This window comes from Xenopus tropicalis, chromosome 7 (assembly GCF_000004195.4).
Source record: "Xenopus tropicalis strain Nigerian chromosome 7, UCB_Xtro_10.0, whole genome shotgun sequence".
Lineage (NCBI taxonomy): Eukaryota > Metazoa > Chordata > Amphibia > Anura > Pipidae > Xenopus > Xenopus tropicalis.
Genome location: NC_030683.2, coordinates 112,345,078 through 112,370,712, shown reverse-complemented (window position 1 = coordinate 112,370,712; position 25,635 = coordinate 112,345,078). Strand labels below are relative to the sequence as shown.

The 25,635-nt window shown below is 41.3% G+C and overlaps 1 protein-coding gene across 4 annotated transcripts in view; it reads left to right on the top strand.

Moving 5' to 3' along the window:
- Positions 1 to 3,971: 3,971 nt before the first annotated feature.
- Positions 3,972 to 25,635, top strand: part of tead4 (TEA domain transcription factor 4) — a 71,195-nt gene continuing 49,531 nt past the window's right edge. Inside the window, exons 1-2 of one of the 4 annotated variants that reach the window (XM_004916295.4) lie at positions 3,972 to 4,366; positions 4,841 to 4,971. The gene's annotated coding sequence lies outside the window, so the exon portion shown is untranslated. Of the gene's footprint in view, positions 4,367 to 4,413; positions 4,519 to 4,840; positions 4,972 to 25,635 lie in introns of those variants that run through there. The other 3 variants (XM_018095509.2, XM_002938514.5, XM_018095510.2) reach the window with 3 other exon arrangements.

Below are 25,635 nucleotides of genomic sequence, written 5' to 3'. Positions count from 1 at the left end.
AATTTAGCGCATGTACCGGCAAATACCGCATTGAAATAGTCTTTTCGCAAGTTAAATAACGCATGCAATATCGTGCGTAAAAAAGCGCAAGTATGCTTATAGTGAATCGTGCGAAAAATCGCCAAAATTAAGACGCGGTAAAAATTTTAGCGCACAATAAAAATAGCGCACGTTTTATCGCCCTTTAGTGAATCAGGCCCAAAGACACAAGAGGATGGAGGTCCCTGCCCCGTAGAGCTTACAATCTATATGGGATGGTAACTTACAGACACAAATAGGCAAATGTAAGTGCTGTAGGTCACAGTGGGTGACACTACAATTTAAGTGCTGATTCCCAGATCAGGGGCTGGGTGAGTGCTCCAAAATGTAGATGTGCCAATAAGTTGCCAACTGCAGCTTTTATCAGACCATTGCATGGCCACTAGTGATGTGTAGGTAGACAAAGAGTTGACCTGCACCCGAATGTAACCCGCCGAGCCCCTGTATTAATAGACCCGCATCCAAACTGCCCCTCTCTGATGTCATGAAACTCTGGAGGCAGAAGTGAGGCACAGTAGATTTGTGTGCAGGATGGGCATTTAGTTAAGTTCAGCCTAAACCCATCCCATGGCCTGCGAACGTTGTGTGGATGCTGGCCCAAACCTGCCCAACCTGTGGGTCCCACGGGTTTCATGTCAGCCTGCACATCACTTTAGGCATATATGATGGAATTTATCTATAATGATACAGTTGTTTTACTGTTTGTACCCACTTTCCATACTTGTAAATATAATTGCAGTTGAAAGTACTATTTGTTCCTTTCTCCGCTGACCTTTCTTGAAACAATATAGCAGGAGCCAAGATTTCAATTGCCACAATGCCTTGTATCATCCTTTACATGTCTATTAATCAGTTGGGTTCTGCTACTGTATATTGTTCCAAGAGACTGACCCAGCAGTGCAGAATAGAAAGGGACAGATAACTACTGAAAATAGTTAATTATCACATACTAAATTATTGGGTGGAGTTCCGCTCTATTTGCTTGATATTCTTATATTATGATATTTAGCCAATTGTATGCCTATCCAGAGGTGAAAAAAGTTTATTACATATAGGTTACGTGTGAAGCCTCCTCAAGAGGAGTTGATAAAAGACAAAAGGACATATTGTTACATAGTGTAACTGCCTATCCAACCTGCAGCCCTCCAGCTGTTGTTAAACTCTAATGCCTCGACAGCTGAAGCTTATGGTGATGTTTTTATGTAATTTAATAAACACTGGATATCTTTCAGCACAGCACCAACAAGACTTGCAAATGAACTAAATTGGAATAATTGTTTTATGGGTTTATAGAACAATAGTACTTAGACCAATGCTGCGAGACATTACACATGTAGTTGGCAAGGTTTTTAATATACCAGATTGTTGTGAGTCATATTATAATGACAGCAGAAGTCAGTGGAACCCATGGCCAAGCTTTGGGCTATAAACATCTCTTGGTGTTCCATATATTCTTACCTAGGTAGAAGCACCAAATCTTCCCCGCCACCTTCCATTTACTTTACTGCCTAAATATCTGGAGTTTCCCAGTCAAGTGAACAGTAGCCAGGGGCGGTTTCAATGCTTTTCCTTGTTTGGCAAGGTCACCAAATAAATAGATCTTTACCAGATTTTGCTACCAAAGTGCTGGATCAAATCAAGATGATCAAATTGGTTGACTCCAGGCCAACAGAACCTTGGAAGACCCTTTAGGAGAGAACAGTAACAACAAGCTGGTGTGGTCCTCACCAGATGACATTTTCTAACCTGCCCCATAGATCTGGTAGATTCTCAGCCAGATACCTTTAGGAACCAAGAGCAAAATTAGGCCCAACGCCCAGTGGGGCTCCGCACAGTTGGGAGGCGTAGTCATCTTAGTCTACATTCTGCCACAGGTCTATGCTGGCTCTCTTTGTTGGTTCCTATCTCCTGCCTGCAGATCTCTATGCATTGGTGGTAGAGGCTTTAACTGGCAGGCAAGCAGCTTGATATCTGTCAATCATCTGCCTGTGGTGATTGACAGGTTGACAGCATGACAGGAAGCTGCTTGCTGGGGGGTGGTTTCACAAAGCTATGATTCATCAACTACAGTGCCCCTTTAAGTCTAGGAAGGCCAAAATGGTCCAAACTGGGCCCTGTAATTGGTAAAATATTACCCGATTTGGCTATGAACAGGGTCAGCTGAATAGGCTGTTCCAATCAAATGGTGAAGACCGCAGACCCCACACCTGGAATTTCCTAGCTGAAGCGTTTCTACTGGAAGATACAAACCCTTCATTCTGATCAACAGAGCAACTACAGATCATTTCAGGCTTAGTGTTTCCTTTGATTCTCTCTGAGACAACTGGGCACCCAACAACATCTGTCCCACGAATAGTGAGTACAAATGAGCCCTAATCCTCCTCTCCTGGGGTGCCTGGCCTTTACACTGTGTCCTCATATCAAATGCATACTAAGTGTGACATGTTTGTATACAAGCATGGACTTTCTCTTGCAGCTGCATTTGAATTGGCCACCAAAGGCACATACCTGCCTAAGGGCTCTATCCCATCCCATGGCACCGCATAGTAGTAATTGCTCCCAGTCGCTGTATGGCTCTGGAGACACAGACATCAAGGCCTATTATTCCTAGTCAGACTTTGTCTCTCGGGTCACTCTGACCACAACTAGGTTTCAAAAATATGCAAATGTACCTGCTCTCAGATGCTTCTAAGGCTCTGTTTAGACATTGCTTCACTGCAACTCCCAGGATTCTTTAATACATAATCAAGAAGTAAAGCATGCTGGGAGTTGTAGTCTACCAATATCTGAGCACCCAAGCCCCAGGGGCCCCCACTATCCCCCCCTCACACACCCAGGCTTACTTTGCTGCGATCTGGGGAGGGAAGGCAGTAGTGGAGTGACAGTACCAACAGGAAGGGATCTGGTCTGGGTCGGCAGGGCCCCCCAGGTTTTTTTCCTGGTGTCCCATCAGCCCAGTCCGACCCTGCAAGGTTTTAGTCACCTGCCTCTGCCTTAGAAAGAAGCATTTTATGTAAAGGGAAAGTAAAGAAACAATGTCCAAACTGTAGTCTCCATCTGTTGTTGAACTATGGCTTTGTGGTTAGTACTGCTGCCTTTTAGCACTGGGGTCCTAAGTTTGTCACCAGGGCGCTATTTGTTATGTGTTTCTATGTTCTCGCTGTAACGGTGTGGGAAGTGCCTCTCCTACCATGGGGCAGGGTGCAGCACTGTATAAGGGGTGGCAAAAAAAAACAACTTGTTATGTTTAAGGATCAAAATTATTTTCTTAGGTGGCATGGGGCTGAGAAACTCCCTGTACCCCTGGGTCCTCTGGTTCCCCCCCACACTTACAAAACATACAGCCTCCAGATATAGATAATGCCCCTCTGTGAGTGCATGGTATACTGGCATTAGATTGTAAGCTCAGCTGGGACAGGCAACAGCAGCTGTAAGGGGCCCTGTAATATATCCCCATTACTTACATAAAGAATAATAATATAATAAAACCCCCAGCATTTCCCTGCAAAGTCACAAACTGGATAATAAATAAAAGGACCCAACAAAGGTTTGAATGCCAAAGCCTGAATAAGCTAAATAAGGGATCCTTTTCCATAAGTCCCCAGCATTTCGGATAACAGATCCCATTTCTGTTACTATAGCGCTAAAAAGAAGGGCGAGAGGGAATTAGAGTTGCTGGTTGTTGCAGCTCAGGGATACAGGATAAACAACCCCCCGACGCTCCAGCTCCCACCTTCCCCCCACAGCCTACAAACTCCACAGATCCGCCATTAAGCTCCACAGGTTGCAGCTCCCTATCCAGCACTTTTTCTAAGTGGCACTGCCGCAGGACGCAACTGTCACCGTGGGAGGAGCCAGCCTGTGTGTGTGTGAGCACCAAGCCCCTCCCACAGGCGGTCCCCGCCCCTGAACTGCAACTGACTCATTGAGCTAATTTCATTCCTCTCTTTCATTCCAGAGATTCCACTGAAAAGCTGTCACCTTTCCAAAATACCAAGCCTGCTTCCCAACTACCACCACCAGCACCGGCAAACCAACAACAACAAGCGCCTTTAACTATCAGCCAGCACTGCTAAAAAGCCTGGGAGAGAGAGCCCTCCTCATCCTCACCTGACCTTCCTCTCACACAGGAGGAGGGGGCAGAGACAATCCCTCTTAGTGCTGCCCAAAAGAGAAAAAAAATCCAAGTCTTTACTCAACAAAGTGCTGAGCAGAGTTGCTTTTTCTCTATCCAACCCCCCTCCCTATTTGGTAGCTCCCAGATTTCCCCCCCAACAATAACCAAGTGGCAACAAAGTAACAATTTGTGAGGCCAGGAGAAAGAAAGGTAAGCAGAAAAAGGGGGGAATCTGTGCTTGTGTGTGTTTCTCTCTGCCTCTCTCTCTCTCTAGTCCTGGATCTGGAAGCTTCAAATCCTTGTCGTTTCTGGCATGTTTGGCATTTTTTGGGTTCCTTTCTCTCTTCCTGATCACTTTAGCAGTGAGTTCAGCCTGGAGAGGAGGGAAAAGCCAGTCTTTTTCCTTCAGTCCTTTACAAGAACAAGGGGAGGGTTGGATAGGGGGGGGATTTGTCTGGATTTTTGTTCCTTTTTCTGTCTTATTTTGGCAGCTTTGATTTCCCAGCGCAGTGATTTAGCTGAGAGTCACACAAAATGGATATGACGTTCCTCCTTGTTACTTTGGAACTACAACTCCCAGCAACCCCTGATAGCCTTGGGCTATCGGGGGTTGCTGGGACTTGTAGTTACTCAACAGCAGGAGGGCCATGGGAACATTATTACATGATGTATTCTCTCTCCCAGAGCCCGGGATAAAGCTTCCGATCGCCTTTTGGATAAAAACCGCTTCAACTTGGACACTTCTGCGATCAGACTAGGAAGCCCCCTTGTTTCTTTGTGACCTGTTTCTCATTATCCAAGGAGCTCCATTCTCAGTAAGTAACTGTGCCCTTTCCACCCCGACCCCTCAGCTGCCCGGGTCATTAAATAAACCCCTGCAACCCCCTGCGCTCCTGTGCGCACAAAGCGCTGGAAATCTCTGCTCTTTCCCGACATTTGCGCTTGGATCGTGTGTTGTTTCTAGCAGAGTGCTGAGCTCAGCACAAGTGTTCGGCTTGTTTGGCGGGGGGAAAAGCAACTTTCCCAGTCTCTCTCTTCATTGCCAACAACTTAACTGGATCTACTGCTTGTAACCCACCTTATATATCTGTGTATGGGGGCTAAATCCCTTCTGCTGTCTTTTATACGCGTCCTTACACTTTGATCCTTTGTTTTAATTACATTAATTACTTTTAATGCCATATACTGTGCCTGTATTGTACTGACTAGATAATATTGTACTGAATGTATATTTTTATATCTATATTTCTCTTTCAATTTATTTATTAGACAGAATAAATACATAAGTGCTATGAGTTTTAAAACATCATAGGAATGAGGTTCCTACCCTGAAGCGCTTACAGTTACTTAGATACATACATGTAATATGTATAACTTTTAATATGGAATATTAGCATGTATAGGTGTGTGTGTGTATGTGTGTGTATAACATGTAATAGTGTGTAATGTTATTGTACTTTTATATGTTGCCCCTTGCATATATGTATTTGTATTAAGGCAGTAATTCCTGTTTATACAGTTCATAGGGATTTATTACAACTGAGTTGGTTGGGAACTTATTTATTTATTATTTTTTAGGGCAGGGGTATTTTCAGAAACAAAGGAATATTTCTGTTCCATGACTGTTTTCCCTTTTGTAGGTCACAGTGAGCCAGAGTGTGATGTAGGGTAAGGGGTAAAGCTGTGGGATCCTGTAGTTGCCATGTTGCTGGCTGGATATTGCCCAACTGTTGCTGGGCAGCCTGTAGGAAATGGAAGCCGACATGGAAAGGCTGTGGAGAGAAGGGGGGAGGAGATGGATGGCTGGGGGGGGGAGGAGGGAGAGGAACAGATAAGGAGGGAACAGGCCTGCCTTTCAAAGTTTGCACTCTTTGTTCAGCTGCATTGTGTGGTGCTGCCATGCTGGCTCTGTTCTGCCCCTTTATTTATTTTGTAGTACCAATGTGTAAATAATGCGGGAAGCACCTTCCCCCCTCGCTCTCCCCTCTTCTTTCAATGTGTGGAGTTGGCAGCAAACAAATCTGTTATGGTTTAACTGGTTCCAGGGAGCAAGGGCTGCACAAATGCCCACATTCAAATAAGGGACAATATGCATACATATAACCTGCAAAGGGGGTGCAAATCAGTTCCACTGGGGGATTTAGCTTGTTATCAAACTGTAGAATTACTTCGAGCCACTTGTTACCTATCCCCCTCTCAGGCCCAGGTGTTTTTTTTTATTTTACTTTATATCTTAATTTTGTAACTTTGCAATGTTGTTGCATAGAACTGATTATGTGCTAAATAATGTTGTCTTCACTCCGTAGAATAGATATGTCTTTTCTCACTCTATAACTTCCATTCTGTGTCCACTGTAAAGTTTTCCTTTCTTGGGACTGTTACAGGATTGGGCCCCTACCTAGGAAAGAATAAACAATAAAAGTACTTTGGGTAATAATCGAATCTTCTCTTGTAGAGTTTATAGATTTAGTTTAGGCTGTTTGTTTGTGTTCTGTTGATGCCTTTTGTTATTGTAAAGAGATTGTCAGATACAATAGATAGGGAATATGGATGTGTTTGTGTAAGGGGCAGTTATACTTTTAGCTCTTGTGATACCATTGAACTATAACTTACAAATACCCCAACCGTGTGTATATAGTGGTATCTATATAGCACTTGCTTATATGTATCCACAGCATTGAACATTTATAGAACAAATGGGAAACACCATAAACATAAATAAAAAGAAATAACTTAGCGTTGAGAGAAGGGATGGCCTGGCCCACCATAGTCTTTACAAATAGAGTCTTTTAGCGGACGCTGGGAATTGTAGTTCTTTAGCAACAGGTGGTTGCTCATCTCTGATATCTGGATTGTATCTACCGTCTTTTTCATGTATCACCTTCACAACTACTCCTCACGAAACACAGAATGTTCTGGCTGCCCTGTCCTCTATGTATCCCCCTGATGCTGCTGACAGATAACCATGTACTCACATGGAATACTATTTAGAGCTGTCCAACTTATTACATGTAGTGCGCCGATTATTTCTTATATAACATGGTTTTGGGACGTATTAAATTGACAGTGGAGTCTATGAAGCCTTTGAGCAGATTGGGGGCTATAAATACTTTGGAGGGCCACATCTGGCCCACAAGTTTCCAGTTGGACAGTCCTGCTTTAGAGAAAAGAGAGTTTCAGCAACCTTAGAACAGGAGAAACCCCTGCAGGGAAAAGGTTTTCTGTCTTCTGTAACTAAAGGGTTAAAGGCTCAGCAGTGGAGCTCTTTCCTAATCACAGAAGGCAAGACTTTTGCTTTTTTTTTTCTTTCTTCTTCTTCAAGTGAATAAAGAAAAGGCAAAATAAATACTTGGGCTCGGCAGTTCAAACCTCCCTTGAATTCTTGCTCTTCAAGTTTTTTGGCGGTTTAGTGTAGTGAGCTGTGTTTTATGGGAAATCACTTGAGTTGGAAAAGGGGCCTAAATCCGCTGTTGGCTTTAGCGTGCCGCCCTGTTCCACCAGGTGTTCAGGCTTTCTACTAACGTATTGCCCAGAAAGGAAGAAGTTTGAACATTTGTCTTTAAGAAAAGGCAATTTCTGCTTATAGGAAATAGTGGCTGATATAAAGCCCATGGGCTGGCTTTCTGTTAGGGAAGGTCATTGTATCTGTGTTGATAAGACACTAGTACAGAGTGTCAGTTGTACAATGTGCCATGTGGAATCCACGTTGTGGGTCTGGAACAGCTGAAAGTAACAGTTGTTAGACGTTTAGTGAAATACTGTGATTATTTCATTGGCCTGTATGGTTCATACAGTACAGCATTCTGCCCTGTAGCAAAAAAAAAACTATGCTTTAACTTACGCAAAGGGGCACTTCACCTTACACAAAACTTTTTTTTTGTTTGCACACCGCAAATAATTACTTTTTTTTCACTAGTTTCTTTTCAACTTTTTCAAAGCATTTTTTTTTTTAAATTCAAGTTTTAAAAAATGAAATCCCCCTCTCATGAAGGAGTTATTCACCTTTTAAATTAACTTTTAGTATGCTGTAGAGACTGATATGTTAAGACAATTTGCAGTTAGTCTTCATTTTTTTAATTATGTGTGGTTTTTGAATTATTAAGCTTATTGTTCAGACGTTCTCCAGTTTGATATTTTAAAGTGGTTGCTAGAGTACCATTATCCTAGCAACCAAGCAGTGGCGTGTGAGACATTGGGAGTAGGAGAGGGTCTGAATAGAAAGACAAGTAATTACTGTATATACTCGAGTATAAGCCTAGTTTTTCAGCACCCAAAATGTGCTCAAAATGTCGCCCTCGGCTTATACTCGAGTCTGGTGCCATGGGTCCCTCCAAACTAGCACCCTCTGTCCTTTGTGTGCAAATTAGGCCACCCGCAACCAGACCCTCTAGTGCCCTGGCCCGCTGCCAAATTTATCTTCATCTACCATCCTTACCTGTCCCATTCTGCACTAAACATTGCACTTTATATTCTATATAAACAATATATAGTTTTGAAGGATTTTAACTCTTTGTGTTTTAGCTTGGTTGCTGAGTACTATTAAGGTATCATTGTTGATAAGACAATTGACCCTCCACTTACAGAGCTAGTTTACAGTTTTTATTTGAAATAAATATTTAAAAACATATACCCCACTGATGGCTCTTTTAATATAATTTTATTGGTATTTATTTTGATAAAACTTAGCAGTAGCGGTTGCATTTCCCACCCTAGGTTTATACTCGAGTCAATATGTTTTTTCAGTTTTCTTTGGTAAAATTAGGTACCTCGGCTTATATTCGGATCGGCTTATACTCGAGTATATACGGGTAAATATAGCAATAAAATGGTAGCCTCGCAAAATAATTTTTTCGGTGTGCCTAGAATTTTAGCACCCCTTTGTGAATAGGGCTTTCTGTGTCCTTTTGCATTTTCCAGCAGGTAAACCCAAATCACCACAGGTAATGTAATTTACTTGTGGTCATTACAATGTTAGAGAAGGGGAGATTTGTCGCCTGTGGTAGCCAATTTATAATGTGGGCTACAAATCTCTCTGTGTGTCATTGCCCAAAGTCTATCACAGAACAACCAATGCGTTACATTTTACCAGCATAGAAAGGATTTTTAAAACCTACGGGGGGGGGGGAGTAATAAAGTTTTTCTATTTGAAAATCACAAGTTCTGTGAAGGTGACCCCCCCCCCCCCCCCGTTTAAAAATAATCTTGATTATACCAAAAAGCATACGCTCTAAAGTCGACCGAAACTTGTACTGTGAAACCTGTTTGCAGAATAGAAGAATCCTGTTCTTGTTAGTGGGTTGGAGGATTACAGAGGAGAGGGAAATGATGATGTATGAAAACATAGTGATGTAGTAGTTGAGGTTCAAAGAAAAGATCCTGCTAATTTGGTGCTTACTTGAACCTCATTAATACCCATTCAGAGGTATGTAAATACTCCCTTTCTTGTGTGAGCCACTGAGATTCCTGGCTGATATTTATATATCAATATATAATCTTATCTCTGCTATTGTATGACACTGCCAAAAAGGTAGGAGCTTGATGCTGAAAATATGAAATTGCAGTAAGTAGTTACTGGCATTGTGTGAAATCAGAGGCAGAACTACAACTCCCAGCACTGCTCTGCATCTGTGGGGCATTGACAGGGCTGCTGGTAAAGAGATGATCAAACGTTTCATGCTCTTTGTAGCAGATAACCAAGGATAGCTGAAGGAACATGTACTTAACAGTATCTAATCGCTCAGTTAGCTAAAACCACCTAACCTTTGCATTGCAATGACTTCATCAGGATTTAGCAACTGTTCTTCTGTCTCCAGTCTTCCTTCTTTATAAAATGCTATTGTAAAAGTTATAAGGGAGGCAAATTCATCATTACCATAATAAGTTATTTATATAGCCAGCAACTGATAATAAACTAGGGTGTCGCAGTAATTAAACAAAGGCTTCCAGAATAAAAATAACAGGATCAGAGGTCTCTGCTCACGGTTTAAAGAGCTTGCAATCTAAATTCATGACCCCCTGCTGTTGTACATCATGTAGGTTAGAGCAGCCTGGGCTTTGGGCAAAGTCATCCAGAAATACACAGTTACTATTATTCTGAGGAACAGAGCAATGATCAAAGCAGCTGGGTGGGTAGCTATAATTATTTCACAATAAGTAAAGTATAATTTGTATAAACACACAGGGCAAGATATGGGTTGGTGGTAATAGAATTATGGTGATAAATGATCACCGCAGCTTTAATGTAAACCATTCATTTATCTATGATGATATATATACGATATTTATGGCCTGAATTTATTTGAGGCATTCCCTTTTATCAAAGGAAAACATAATATTCACAGGTATGGGATTTGTTATCCGGAACTCTTGGGACCTGGGATTCCTGGGAAAGGAATGTTTCCATAATACGAAGTACTATTGCTTCAAGTGGATGTTCACCTTTGAAATAACTCTTAGTATGATGTAGAGAGTGATGATATGAGACAAACTGCAATTGGTCTTCATTCTTTATTTTATTTTTTTTATAATAAATTAGCTCTCTTAGCTCTTAAATGTTAGCATTACCAAATACCCCTACCCAACCAAGCAGCGGTTTGAATGAGAGACTGGAATATGAATCGAAGAGGGCCCGAAAAGAACGATAAATAATGAAAAGTAACCATACAATTGTAGACTCACAGCAATAGTATTTTGGCTGCTGGGGTCAGTGACCCCCATTTGAAAGCTGGAAAGTGTCAGAAGAAGATGGCAAGTACCGTATATACTCGAGTATAAGCCGATCCGAATATAAGCCGAGATACCTAATTTTACCTAAGAAAACTGGAAAAACTTTTTGACTCGAGTATAAGCCTAGGGTGGGAAATGCAGCAGCTACTGCTAAGTTTTAATAATCAAAATAAATGCCAATAAAATTACATTAATTGAGGCATCAGTGGGGTATATGTTTTTCAATATTTATTTCAAATAAAAACAGTAAACTAGCTCTGTAAGCGGAGAAGAGGGTCAACAAAAACAATATGAGTACTACCCCACTGCTCATTGCACATTGGCAAACTGGCAGCAGACCTAGTCCCAGAGGGATGTAAGGGGAAATAAGTATTGCTAGTGAAAACCTAGGCCAGGGCACTGGAGGGTCTGGTTGCGGGTGGCCTAATTTGCACACAAAGGACAGAGGGTGCTAGTCTAGAGGGACCCATGGCACCCGACTCGAGTATAAGCCATGGTGACTTTTTCAGCACATTTTGGGTGCTGAAAAACTAGGCTTATACTCGAGTATATACAGTAATTTAAAATCTATAAAAATGAAGACCAATTGCAAAGTTGCTAAGAACTTGCCATTCTGTAAAATACTAAAAGTTAATTTTCCTTTTTAAGAGTACTCTGGGTTTGCCCCAGACCAGCACTTTGCTTCTGTATACAGTGCAGGTGCCCAGGGTATTCTCCATCTCAGTGCCACACTGCCATGTTTTTTAATTGTCCCAGGGATCCCTTGCCCCAGACACGCACAGTATAGCATTTTCCCATAAATCTTTTGTGCAGTATAGAAGAACAATGATTGGTCCTCAAGTCTGAAAGTCACTCATGTGAGTCGTATCTGCCATAGATTTATTGCAGCAACTAATTATAAATTGAACCATGTGGCCCAGGTTACATAGTGTATGATCCTATATAAACACAGAGCTAAACAGGTGCCATGAGTGTGTACTTCACCTACACACTATTGTTGTGCAACTCCCTGCAAAGTCAGGTACATTACCTGGGTAGGGTGATGACTTTGTCACAGGTTACTCTTAAGGTGTCATTTCTTGTTTCAATCTAAATGAGAGAGAGGTGTGCACAGATACTTAAAGATGATTCATGGTTATTTACAATTATATATTAAATATCACAGTGAAGCTAAAGCATTTAACGCCGGCAAACATGTCATGCAAAATGAATGGAAACAGCCCGGAGGGACATTACTGCTGACATAGAAGGTGCATGAAAGTGCATGTACAGGAGAACAACAACTCCCGGCAGGTAGAATAGAACCTTGGAATGAACAATGACATGAAATGTCTGTCACTATACAAATCTGTAAAATCGCGTGACTTTTTGTCACATAAGCACAGAAGTTGAACATTTTTCACCAAGCGGGCAGTTGTCTTTGACCCTTCCTTACCCTTATTTGCAAATACAAATTAGGATTTGGGTTCAGTTCGGTAATTGCCTGAATGTTTTGCAAAGGATTGGGGGTTTAGCCCTAAAATAGTGGATTCGGTGCACCTCTGCTAAATCTTGTAGATTGTAAGCTCTTTTGGGCAGGGCCCTCTTCACCTCTTGTATCGGTTATTGATTGCTTTATATGTTACTCTGTATGTCCAATGTATGAAACCCACTTATTGTACAGCGCTGCGGAATATGTTGGCGCTTTATTAATAAATGTTAATAATAATATCAATTAATAATCATAAACTCCTTTGGCCTTCTATATGTAAAACTTATAACCTTCAAGCTTAATACAGCAAAGGGCCTGGGGAGGTTTAGGGAGACAGAATAAATTGGGAGGGAGATAACTGCAAGAACAGGAGGCCGTCGCCTTGAAATTCACCAGCTGAGATGTGTAAAGCAGATGGACCATATCACCTACAGACCAGCCGTATCCCTGTTATATTCACTGTAAGGATGGATTAAAGGGGTTGTTGACCTTTAAAATAACTTTTAAGTATTATATAGAGAGTAATATTCTGAGACAATTTGCAAATGATCTTAATTTTTGTATTTTGTTTTGGTTTTTAATTAAACTCTCCAGTTTGCAATTTTTGTTGCTAGCGTCCAGATTACCCTAACAACCAGGCATTGGGTTGAATGAGAGGCTGGAATATGAATAGAAGAGGGCCTGAATAGAATGATAAGTAATAAAAAGTTACAATATACAATTGTAGCCTTGCAGCAATAGATTTTTGGCTGTCAGGGTCAAAGCACCCTTCATTTACTCCACAGTCTGCATCCCCCTCCCCCCGCATCTGACATTAATCCACATTGAATTTATACCCAACTTTTTATCTAAAAATAATAAACAGTTGTTGGTAGTTGTGCCTGGTTTTTGTGTTTTTTTTTCTTGGGTTCTAAACTAGTGAAGCAGGGTTTAAATCTCCCCCCACGCCAGTGGTTACACATTGAGAAATAACAGGCTGATCAGGATGTAAAACAAATATTTATACCTTGCAGAACCAGTAGCTGAGACGAATTCAGAACGAGAGCAAATATTTAGAAATAGTAAAACTATTTAAAACTGGGAGAAATACTCCTTCTGTGTTATTGTGTGGCAAACTGGTTAATAGCATACCAACATACAACAAACTGGCACTGATTATACTAGTTATACCTAGAAGTGGTGGTAGTTGTGGTGATCAGAGCCTAAGAGGCAAGGGCATTTTATTAGCTTTTTGGCAATTTCTCACTATCCTGTGTATGTTGTAAGGTTACCAGATATGAGTGCGGGCATGGGATCTACTGGAAACCCAACTAAGATATCATTAGTCATTACTGGAGGTAAAGCAATCCTATTGGGTTTATTTAATGTAATATTTTTTTTTAGTATGGAGATCCAGAAAACCCCAGGTCCCGAGCATTTTGGATAGTAGATTCCATACCTTTTATATAGTTTAAATAGTGGGGCACTAACAATCTGGACCCTAACACTGTGGAGTACCATAGGCAAAGCATTTTTTGTTCAAACGCAAAATACTCCCATGTTTTGAAGAGTGAGTTTTAGACCCATAGATGTTTGTACGTGTGCTTTTAAGGAGATGGAAATATATCCCAATGATAAGTGAAGCTTAATTAACATTAAAATAATTATTGGTCTTTTTGTTAACGCAGAAATGCTTTCATGCATAAGTGACCCCAGGGGCAGCCATTTGGATTTTAACCTAATCCATGGGTAATTACTAGGATGTTATCTCAATGAAGTAATGGATCACTTTGTCTTTGGTATAGCTGGGGATAATGGGTTTATATCATTTTCTATTTGAAGGATGTGCTCGGTTTGTGAAATGGAGACGTGTTGTACCAAATTATTTCTGTTTCTGTTGCTGCTCTTATAGGGAGCATGTAGGCTTCTATCAGATGTATAGGTTTTACTGTGTTTGTATCATGGCTGCTCTGGACCCTGTGTGGGGAAGCTCCACTTGTTGGATTCTGTGATGAGAGAATGAAGATATCATTAGGGTAGGACAGAGCACAAACAGGAGGATGTGGGAACATCTCATTTTTATGGCCCTGGAATGGTTTTCTGCAGCTGGAAATGCGCGTATACATTACAATGCTGCCTGAGCCACAAAGGGTTCTGTTCTGTACACAGAGCAGGGGCCACCCAGCAACTCTCCATTTATTTGCACTATCTGCATAGAATAGCATGACATCTCCGCCGTGAATAGAGGCCTATTCTCTGATGAGGTAACACCATTACATAAATACACTCTGTGCCTTAAACCTGTGGCAAATACAATGAGGGGATTAGCCTGATTAACACCTTTACTGCTGGTGACAATAGTGCTCTGCAAAAAAAAAGCAGTGTTCCTGCAAGCATGCTTAGCAACGGAGAGGTTGGGAAATCAATGTACACACGTGTGTTGCTAGCCAGCCAGTTGTTATTACTGTTTTTAACTTGTGCCCTGTAATTATTTTGTTACTTTTACCAACGTCATTTCTCATCAGTAAGGATGTCTGGGGTTTTTTAGGGGAAAGTTTGGGTATGGCAGAGAGTGGGTCACCTACTTTAGACTAGGGGCTGCTTGGGTAAAAAAAAAAAATCCTTTTCGAATACACATTATTTATAGAATGGTTGATTGCTTTATAGGGTATATAAGGGTATCTTGAGGTGGCCCAAGGGTATCGGTCAGCAGGCCCAGACTGGCAATCTGTAGATTCTGGCAAAGGCCATAGGGGCTGCTTTAAGACATCACAGCACTGGGCCTGTGGGATTTTGTTTGGGCCTGTCTGTACCTGAAATGTCGGGGCCTATTTTGATTCTCAGTCCAGACCTGATGGTCAGATACCCTGCTGGATCAGCCAGGCTGCTTGGATGGAGAACATACAAGGGGCCACCAGTGCTTGGACCCTCAAACACCCTTCATTTACACCACAATCTGGTCTGGCTAAACCCCAAGCATCCTACTAGCATCCGATCTGTCCCTTTCCCAGGGCGTGAAAGAGAGGGAAGGTAGAAAGAATAGGTATATTCCCCTTGCTGTTGTGCCCTCTTCTGCTTACCCCTTCTGCCCACTCATGGTATGGCAGCCTTCCTATGGTTCAGATCGTCCATGCAGAACATGCAAGTATTAGGAACAGTGAAGAAACGCATTTTACTTGTCCTTGAAATTAACACATCCAAGTCCTCTGTTTTAAACAGTATTAATTGGAAGATTTATGAGCTGAGCTCTGCAGTTGCTTTATAGGAGCTTGCCATTCTTGCATTGAGGTCATGTTTTACTACTTAGCAAGACATTGTTAATTAAACATTTGTGTAATTACGTTACCAGTGCCAACACTCTAAATGTAATGTGTACCAAGGAAACTCCTAGAGCTGGCTGGTTTATAAGAAGTAATATAGGCATATAGTAATGCATAGCGCCACAAATGTACCCAGTGGTTTACAAGACATAAACGTAAATTAAACAGTAAGTAAATCTCTAATTGTAAGTGTTTTTCAGTACACACTGAATGAGGTCCCTGCCCTAAAGAGCTTACAGTTCTTTTGGAACTGTAGAATTCAGACTGAAGGTGGTTGAAAATTTAAAGTGGGCAGAGAGAGAGAAGAAATTTGTGAAAAGGGAACTCTCTAATTGGCAATCTCATCAAGATAATCCAGGGTTAGGGAGGCAGAAAGATTTACCTGGGGGAATCCAGAAATGCCTGCAGGGCTAAATTAAAGCAACAGATACATTTCATGAGATCAAAGCACCCAGGGAGGGAGGCAGTAGAATGTATTTTAGAGATTTACCTCCTTGGGTGCTAGAGGAGATTAAGATGGTACCTAAAGGGTTCAAAAAGAGCTTCTGACAAACTTCTTGCAAGTTTAGGTTTTAGCATTTGAAGTAGAAAAAGTCACACCCGGAGCTGCCCTTTAGGTAGTTGTGTTAGTTGCAAAGGTTGAATTAGTAACCAAATACAGATTATATTATATGTGAGATAAGGCTTTGAGGGGAGGCTGGGATGCTATAGTTGAAGGGCCAAATTTGGATTTCATATACAGAAATATAACATTTAAGGTTATGACATATGGGCCTAGTGCCTACCAGCAAAGAAGCACCAAACTCTACCTCCACTTTTGCCTCCTGTTCACTTGAATGGGAACATGTGACGATGCTGGTACTGCCACTTTTCAGCCCATTCATTATGCCCATGTGTCATCAGCCTTGTGCTCAGCAATGTATATTGTTGCTTTTTTTATTTTTCTGTGATTGGTAAAATATAACACCTTTAGCACTTCCTTTGGACCGCAGGGAGCTTGTGTATATTCCCTTGTAGTAATTATAACCTAAAGGAAAATCTCAAAGCAATCTGTATCAGGCCTGGACTGGCAAGATGTAGATTCAGGCAAATGCCGGTGGGGCTGCTGTAAGATGCCATAGTCATTATTTAGTGGGCCTATAGGGAGGCTGTTTGGACCTCTGTGTACTTGAAATGTCAGGGCCTATTTTGAATCCCAGTCCAGGCCTGATCTGTACTGATGAAAGAGGGTTTTGATGAATTATGGATCTTACAGACACTGGTAAACTATTTCAGTGACCTGAACTGTTCTTGCTTGATTGCCCAAGTGTGAATGTGTGGCACATGTCTCTATCAACATGCAAAGCACTGTATAACTCGTGGGGACAATACAAATAAATAACACACTTAGCGTTGTTGATAGCCCCGATATAATCATTCCTGACATTTATCTACATGACAAAAGCTTGAGTTTCTTCAAGAACAATATGGACCCCTGGGTGGGTGGAAAGGTTTTCAAATGCTGATTGCTTTAGAGCAAGGAATCCCCCCACCTGTGTCAATTCATCTGCTTCTGAACCGCAAGTTTAATCACCCTTTAGGGCCATGGCACAAACAGTCAATGCAGACGTTTTGTTGCCCTAGCCTTAAGCAGAATGCCGGGAATCGCTTCCAGTATACTGAATGACCTAGACCTGCATGATGCACTTGCAAGTCACTTAAAAATGCAGTTATGGACTATTTATTGCCAGCAAGCAGTTATAGTAAGTTCCTGGGCAACAAGGTTGGTTGACATAAGGTAATAGAGAATCATCTTGTGAAAAAGGTATCCACTGAGTCTCAATAATACTAGGGGTTGTAGTTTAGAAATAGCTTGCCCCTGCTTAGCTCTAAGGGTGAAGACACACAAGTCGCTGCGACTTTTAGCTAACAATTCGCTATGACTAATTGTGGTGACTTTTCACCATACAGGATCATGCACATCGCTGCGACAATTTGCACAACCAAATTCATTGCGCGAATTGGCGCCGTGACTTCCACGACTTTTTGGAAAAGTCGCAGATACAATTTGCAAAAGGGATTTTCTAAAAAATCATGGAAGTTGCGGCGACTAATCGCCCCGTGTGTCTTCGCCCTAAACAAGCTCTGTTGGGTGTGAATTCTCACTCTGCTGAATATTGTCCAACCTGAGGCTATCCAGCTGGAGGGCTGGGCAGTCCCACTTTAATTTCTTCACTGTATATCTCAGTGGTGACAGAAATCACACCCGCATTGTGCATTCATCTAAGGCAAATCCCACCCATACTGCTTTTAGTTTACCTGCTAAGATCTCTCCCCCCCCCCCCCCCCCCCAACCCATCTAATCTTTACCCATCATGGGGGTCAGGAAAGGAGGGCAAGTCTGGATGTGTAGCAGGCCACTCCTGGATAGTAGAGCTTGTTTATGTTTTTGTCAGGTCCTGAGATAACAATCGCTTGGTGAGGACTGGCTTTTAACTAAGAGGGTGTGGGATGAGTGGGGGTGGAGGCAAGGATATATCAGCTTCTTTATCTTTAGTGCAGAGAACATAACACTTCCCAAGGCTAATGGCACACAGGGCACTTTTCAGCTCTTTCTTTTTAACATTGTTTTTTTTTTTTTTTAAATCTTATGGCACACATAACTTGTTTTCACCAGGGTATGTTGGCTGTAGCACCCAATACATAGCACAGAGTGGCATGAAGCAGTTGGGGGCATTTTGGCACTACTGGCAGATAAAGGCTCAAACAGTACACACTGGCAAAGTGACGTTTGCCTGTATTTTTTTTTTTTCTTCGAAAACAACTGATTCTTAAATAAAGTGCACCAAAAGCCACACATCACATCCTCTCATTGTCTTTGGGGAACATGAATGAATCACTTAGGAAGTGACAAACTAGTCTTCCAAACAACCTGCCGTCCTCTTTGGACATAATATGAAAACCAGAGATGTAACAGAGAGTTCCTGCCTTCAGGCGGCACAGGAGAGATTCACTTAGAGGCTTCACCCCTGGGAATGTCCTTAGTCTTGTACTGGACTTTGTTTCATGCTTCTGTGTCTGATACAGAACTGACCTGCAAATCCTTTTCATTACTAAGTGGGCAATCCACGGTACAGCAATCATCATAAGCTGCAGAAAAATTGCAAACCTTTTTAATTGTTGCAGTCTGCAGCAATGTTCAATCAAACCGCTAGATGTATTTCCCAACATGGAATTCAATGCTATCACTTCTTCGAAGATCTAAATAAAATGTTACATATTTTCGGTGGTGGCAATTTAAAACTATAGATAATAGTAATGGCAAGTGCCACAGTCTGCTCAGGCCTTTGCAGCTAATGGAAGGCGACCTCTGGCAATGTATGGGTCAAAGGTGGAGCCCTAAGAATGAGGGGGCTCAATCCTATTAAGGGCTTATTTGGACTTACATCTTTTGTGCAACTCTCCCTTATTAGCTGTGATTTTTGTACAAGGAAATGTTGATGTCACAATGACTGTGCAATTGTAATGCCACCAATTTCCATTTGCTGTGGTTATTCCTGCTCCTTCAAACCCACAGTGGGGTATATTTATCCAAATGAAAATAGAGCTCAGGAATGGTGAACATTAAGGGGTATTATATTTAATACAAATTTTATGATGCTCTTGTGGAATTACAAGTTCCAGTATGCCCAGTTTAACCACATTGTAGTTGAACACTGAGCCAGCAGGTTAGACATCGCTCTAATATGGCGACTCTTCATTGTTTTTCCGGCAGGCCACACTCTTCAGCACCCAGCAACCAGAGGTGTATTTACAAACTGCAATTTACAAACAAAACTGCTCTATAATTATTTAAAGTTACCTCCACAGGGGAAAAAATATAATAAGATGGCTGTATAGAAATATTAGAGAACGTTTATAGAACACCTTGTTAAAATATTAGGACTACTATACTAGGCCTTATACAAAGCAGTGTGATTAAAGGCACCATTATGAAGTAAAGGATGCTGGGAGTTATAGTTCGTAGCGGCTGGAAAGCCACAAGTCAAACAAAAAAATGTTTAGAAGTTACATTTTTCATATATCTGTGTATATTTTTTGTTGGCCTTGACTGCATCATGTGACCTTTGTACATGTAACCTGTATTAGGAAGAGCATTGCCTTCCTTTTAATTAATAATACCCAGACATATGAAATGAGCTAATGCAATAGGGAGCGTTTGGCTCTGGTAGAACACACCTAAACTAGACAAATCATGATGTCATTTTTTATTAATTTAGTTTAATATGATGTTTCCTAGGGAAGTATTTTCTTAGATGCTTAGAATGCTTAATTATTTTACTGGGCAAATGTAAATGTTTTGGGTTTGCTTTCCCTTTAGTGGGCATTATTAAACATGTGACTGTGTATTCAGGTCGGTGAGGCTGAGCTGCTGCTCAGGAGGAAACAACACTGTTTACCTAGTGAAAATAGAGAGGTCTGGCAGAGCATTGCCTTGTACACAAAAAGCCAGAGAACAAATCAGAAATGAGGAAGAGGAGGGGGCAGGAGAAACCTCTAGAAGCCAAAAGCTTAATCTCGGCTGTGTTTGTAGAGCTCCCCCCCCCCCCCAACCCAACCCAACCCAACCACAAAACAGGAGGGTTTGGAGAGGCAGGAAGTGGTTACTGATTAAAATCTCAGTTGCTCTCAGTCTATTGCTAAAGATAAGGCAATGGCTCTTCTGTTTGCAGTTCTGGAGTAGGGAGAGTCTTTCCAAACGGTCCGGCGGATCCATAATTCCCAGCATTCTCAGACAGCTATTGATAGCGCTTATAGTAAAGCAACAGCTGGAGAATCCATTTTGTCTGGCCATTCTATAAATGTGCCTTCCATGATTCCTGTGGGTGCTGCTGGGGGGCAAATAACAAGCTCAGATATGTTTCCTTATTGTGAACTAGCACATCCATATTTATTAGAAACAGACTTTTTTATAGGTTAATTGTTCCTGCTTATTTTTAAGTACTATTTGTACTTATGCTGCTGTATGGAGCACGTTTGTTCTCTGAGGAATTTCACTTTCAAAAATAGAACCTAAATAACTTGGAGGATGCTGGGAGTTGTAGTGCAACAGGTGCCCTGACTACTGTACAGAGCTGTATGTTGGTCTTGTGTTGCCCTAGGTACAAGAACAGTACACTGGGGGGTACCTGCCCCCCTTGGTGCCCACTGGATTTTGCCACAAGTGTCTGGCAGCAGGGTGGGGGGGTGTTGTTTTTTTTTTAATTATAATATGTATAGTCAGCCAGAGGCCATCTAGCTAAAGTAGCTACCATAGACATGAGTGCTTATAAAGGGAGAATGACCCTGGTGTAGCAAAGCAGTAGAATTAAAATAATAGAAAATATATCTTTTTAATGTTTGCTCTCAGCAGTTTCTGATAAATACAGTTATATCCTTAAAGCCATACAGGTGTAGCCACCCCATTTGTTTGGGCTGACCATCTAAACACTTGGAAATGAAGAGGGGCTGTGGCTTCCAGCAGCTGACCAATGAAAATAGATAGATAATATGCAACCTACTAGAATCACAGGATTATGGGCCCTAACGGGCCCCCAAACTGCCCTACATGCCCAGATGTTTAACAGTATTGTGAAATTGACCAAACTGCCCCAGCAAATCTGCCCATGTATGGCCAGCATTCTTTCCCCAGCTGCACCATTGGGCTACACAGAATGTCTCCCTGGAATGAGCTGGTAAACAGAGCATTAACCTCTTTGCCCTGCTTAACCCGAGTAATCTCTGGGTTTACGGGTCTTGTGAGTAAATATCCCTAATTAACGCACACAAGTGTTGAACTTGTTAACCTATTTGTGTGAGCAGAACACATCCATTTCTGTGGATATTTTTGCCAAATATCCATGTATCTCATTGAAAGAGGCACATTTTCTAAATCGAAGAGTTGTGTTTTCTTCCTTTGCAGTCTGCATTTTACAGCTGATTTGCCTGCCAGTAACATGGGACAGCCTCGCTTAGTTTAAAGCCAGTTATTTATACTTTTTATATGGTAAACACCTTTTAAAATGATCCTATTGATCCTTTATTTCCACTATAAGGTCCCATGTCTGTGTAGCTAAGTTCCCCTTGTACATTATCACCCACAGACCAGTGCCATACGTTGGCCAAGACAGTATGTGCCAGGCAGCTGGAGCTAGCCCATCTCTTTGAGCCTGCCAGCTTGTGCCCTTTGTTGCCCAGAGCCGCCCCAAATGTTGTTGCTGAGTAGCTTGCTTCTCACCAGAGGAGCAAGTTTACTGTGTAAAATACAGGTTGTACTTGCATGACAGGTCAGAAAACTATATATAGAATTTTCCATGCATTAATGACTCCTTAAAGAAGCAGAATGTAGGTCAGCATGCCCAATGATTAAAAAAAAAAATACTATAAACACAAGATTAATCAATATTAATTATTGTAATAGGGACCTTCTGGATCAGAAGTAACCTGAGGGACAAATAGGGTGAGGTCTGGAGTGATTCTTTGCTGAATACTCTGTAATGCCTGTGGGGTGATTCTTACAATAATATACAGGTAAGGAATCCGTTTTCGGGAAAACCCGTAATCCCGAAATCTCCAAATTATGGAAAGGTCATCTATCATAAACTCCATTTTAATCAAATAATTCAAAAATGTAAAAACAACAATTTCCCTTTTCTCTGTAATAATAAATCAATACCTTGTACTTGATCACAACTAAGAGCTTGAAAACAAAAAAAAGCTGAAAGGAGCAAAAAACTTAATAGCCTTCTCTTTGGAAAAAAAATTCTGTTTTGGCACAGAGCTGGATTATGTATGAGGTGTCTGAGTGTAATAAGTGGGCCCTTTTAGGTCCAAGAACCCCAGTGCATTGTGGGTCATGTATTGCTTCTTCTGTATTGGTGGTTCAGTTGCAATGTGGAAACAACTTCATTTCTGACCAGTTGTAACAAGATAAAGGCCCACAACTGTAAATACGGTCCAGCCTGGTTTTTGTTTTTACTTTGTGGCAACAGTATGGTAGAGTTTGTTTAGGAAGAAATGGAAGAACTTGGACAGAGCTTTGACCTCAATTCAACTAAACATCTATTGGATAAGTTAGAATGCTTAATAGAAGCTAGGTCTCATTGACACAAGAAGGTTGGGCACTGATGTTGGGCCACCAGCAATGTTCCAACATCAAGTGGAAAACCATCTCAGAAACATAGACGCTAGCAGCAAGGGAAGGCCAACTTGACAGTTTTAAATCCTGCTTTCGGAGTGAAAGATTCCAGCCTAACAATACTCACCAGACAGGAGCATGTTTAGCTCCCCTTGATATGACCATAAATGTCACCGTGTGCATCTGGTTCAGTGTTTTGAGTCTCAGAACCAAGGGTTGAGGCACCAAACGTAGAGTTGTCGAGACGGTATAAGCTTTGTATATATTTGGCATGGAAACTTTATTGTTTATAATATTTGAAAGCTGCGTGAAGAGAAAGCAAGCCAAGAAAGTTAAAATGAGCGATTAATAAAACAAAGATTTGGCAAGAAAAATTGGGAGGGAGTGAGTGAGTGAAGAGATGGAAAAAAAGAGACAATTAACCAGAAAGCTGCTTCTGTATTCCCATCCTGTCTGCTGAGTATTTTTGGAAGCACAGATTAGTGCTGTCTGTCCATTTGGAGAAGACCAAACATTCATAATCCTAAACCATGCCCCCATCTGGAAAGGCTGTTATTTTTAATGTTGACTGGAAGTTTTGTGAACAGGCAGATCATTTAATTACAATTTGTTTTTGTGCTACATGTGGTTGGTTGGGTCAGAATTTCGGTTATTTCCATAATGTATTCTCCAAGCCATCACTGGATAGTTGACAGTGGGTGACTACTTGTGGAATGTGCTTTATACTATGTGCAGATACCAATACCTGTATATATACTTCTTAAGGGTTAAGACACACAGAGCTACTTAGTAGAAGCTACATGTCACAGCAACTAAATGCCATAAAAATACTCTGCCATAGACTGATTATTGCCTCTGCTAAAACACATGTAGAGACAATTATCAGTAAATGATCAGCATTGTCTATTTTTGGTAGCTTTGACAAGTAGCTGCTTCTAGTAGCTCCGTGTGTCTTCACCCTAAAGCTGGTCATACAAGTCACATCGATACGGTTGTTGGATACAAGGTCAGAACATCCTATATCTTAGTACTATGGATATCAGCTGTTTCATAGATAGAGCAGGACAGTTTGGCTCAAACAAATGATTATATCTGATCATGTTTACAAGTGATGCCTGAAAATCAACCCCATGTAGCCCGTAGCCTTAGGATTTTGCATTTGACCTTGCGCAATTCTGCTTCTCAGTTATCCGACGTGTAGCATGAAAACAGGCCCTTGTTTTTCTGTAAAACATCTGTTTCGAACATTTTATGAGTACCAAAAAAAAAAAATCTGCTGTTCCTTTCAGCTGTCAGTGTACACGACAGCCCATAAAATAATCCAATATGCTGTGCTGTTAGGAGCCACGTTCAGCAACGGTTTAATTCAATTTTGGGTCTTGTCTCTGCTTAATTAATCAAAATAGTAAATGCAAGACTTTTGCCAGAGGAACATTGAAACATTCCCCCCCCGTATATTACAATTTATGTCATGGTAATCTGACAGAAAGGCTTTAGTCAATGCTAATGATGTCAAAAAAAAAAAAAAAAAAAATTTTTGTGCCAGATTTTTTTCCTAAGCATCAAAAATTAGAGTTTGTCAGATAAGGCCTGTTGCTTATTAAAAGTATTGGTTAAATTAAGTCCAATGGCTGTTGGCAGCATTCATGGCTCTGCAGTTGGCTTTTATTTATATATTTTAATACACTGGCTTTAGAGTTGTGAAAAGATTTGCTCCAGAAATGTCAGCAGTCCCACATTAGATATATTGGGCCCATTTAAACGGGAATATTATAAAGAATACTTTAGTGCAAATTAAGTTGTCATAACTCCCTTCTCAGGACAGTGGCAACCCTACACTCAACCCTTTAGGCTATGAAGTGTTCTGACTCCTTCCTACAGCTGCCTTTGACTCAAATGGGAAGTGCTGTGCTGTTCAGTTAGTGGGAAATGTAATAGTTATTAGGGGTTATTTACGTTACCCCAGGGTGCAAGTGCAAGAGTACTAAAGGGTAAGCAACTAGCAGGGCAGAGTGCAGATTGAATGAATAACACAAGTTAGGGGGTGCGTAGAGAGTGGGAAGGGGGATGCATACGTCCTGTGTCACCCACATAGGAGTTTGTGTTGGGATTCTAAGCCTTATTCTAAGCTCATTCTGCGCATTCATGTCACCAAACATGGCCACCACATTGGAGGCTCCTTGGTGCGCCCGGCATACTGCTTGTGCAGTAATGTTGGCTTTATTAGAAGAATGATCTCCATAAAAAGTGCCCTGTATCATATTTATAAAGCACCATACTATTCCGTAGTGCTGCACAATAGAATGATGCATTGGTGCAGGGGTCCCCAGCCTTTCTCGTCAGCCACAGTCAAATGTAAAAAGACTTGGAGAGCAACACAAGCACCATAAAAGTTAATTTAGGTGCCAAATAAGGGCTAAGATTGGCTATTAGGCAGCCTCTATGCACACTATCAGCTTACAGGGGGCTTTATTTGGTAGTAAATCTTGTTTTTATTCAACCAAAACTTGCCACCAAGTCAGGAATTCAAAAATAACTACCTGGTTTGGGGCACTGAGAGCAACATGTTGCCCGCGAGCCACTGGTTGGGGATCACTGCCCTAAAACACTACCCAGAAAAAGAAATATGTAGTGCTAGTTGTGCTCTCACCCTATGGCTAATGGCATACTCAGTTAGGGTTGCCACCTCACCCCATTTAATACCTGCCACATATTGAATCCACATCCTGCATGACTAATTAGAACTTAATTTAGATGCTTGCTGCAGACTGAACTGATTTATGTGCAGCCATGCAGAATGCAACTTAATTCATTGCTAATTAGACAT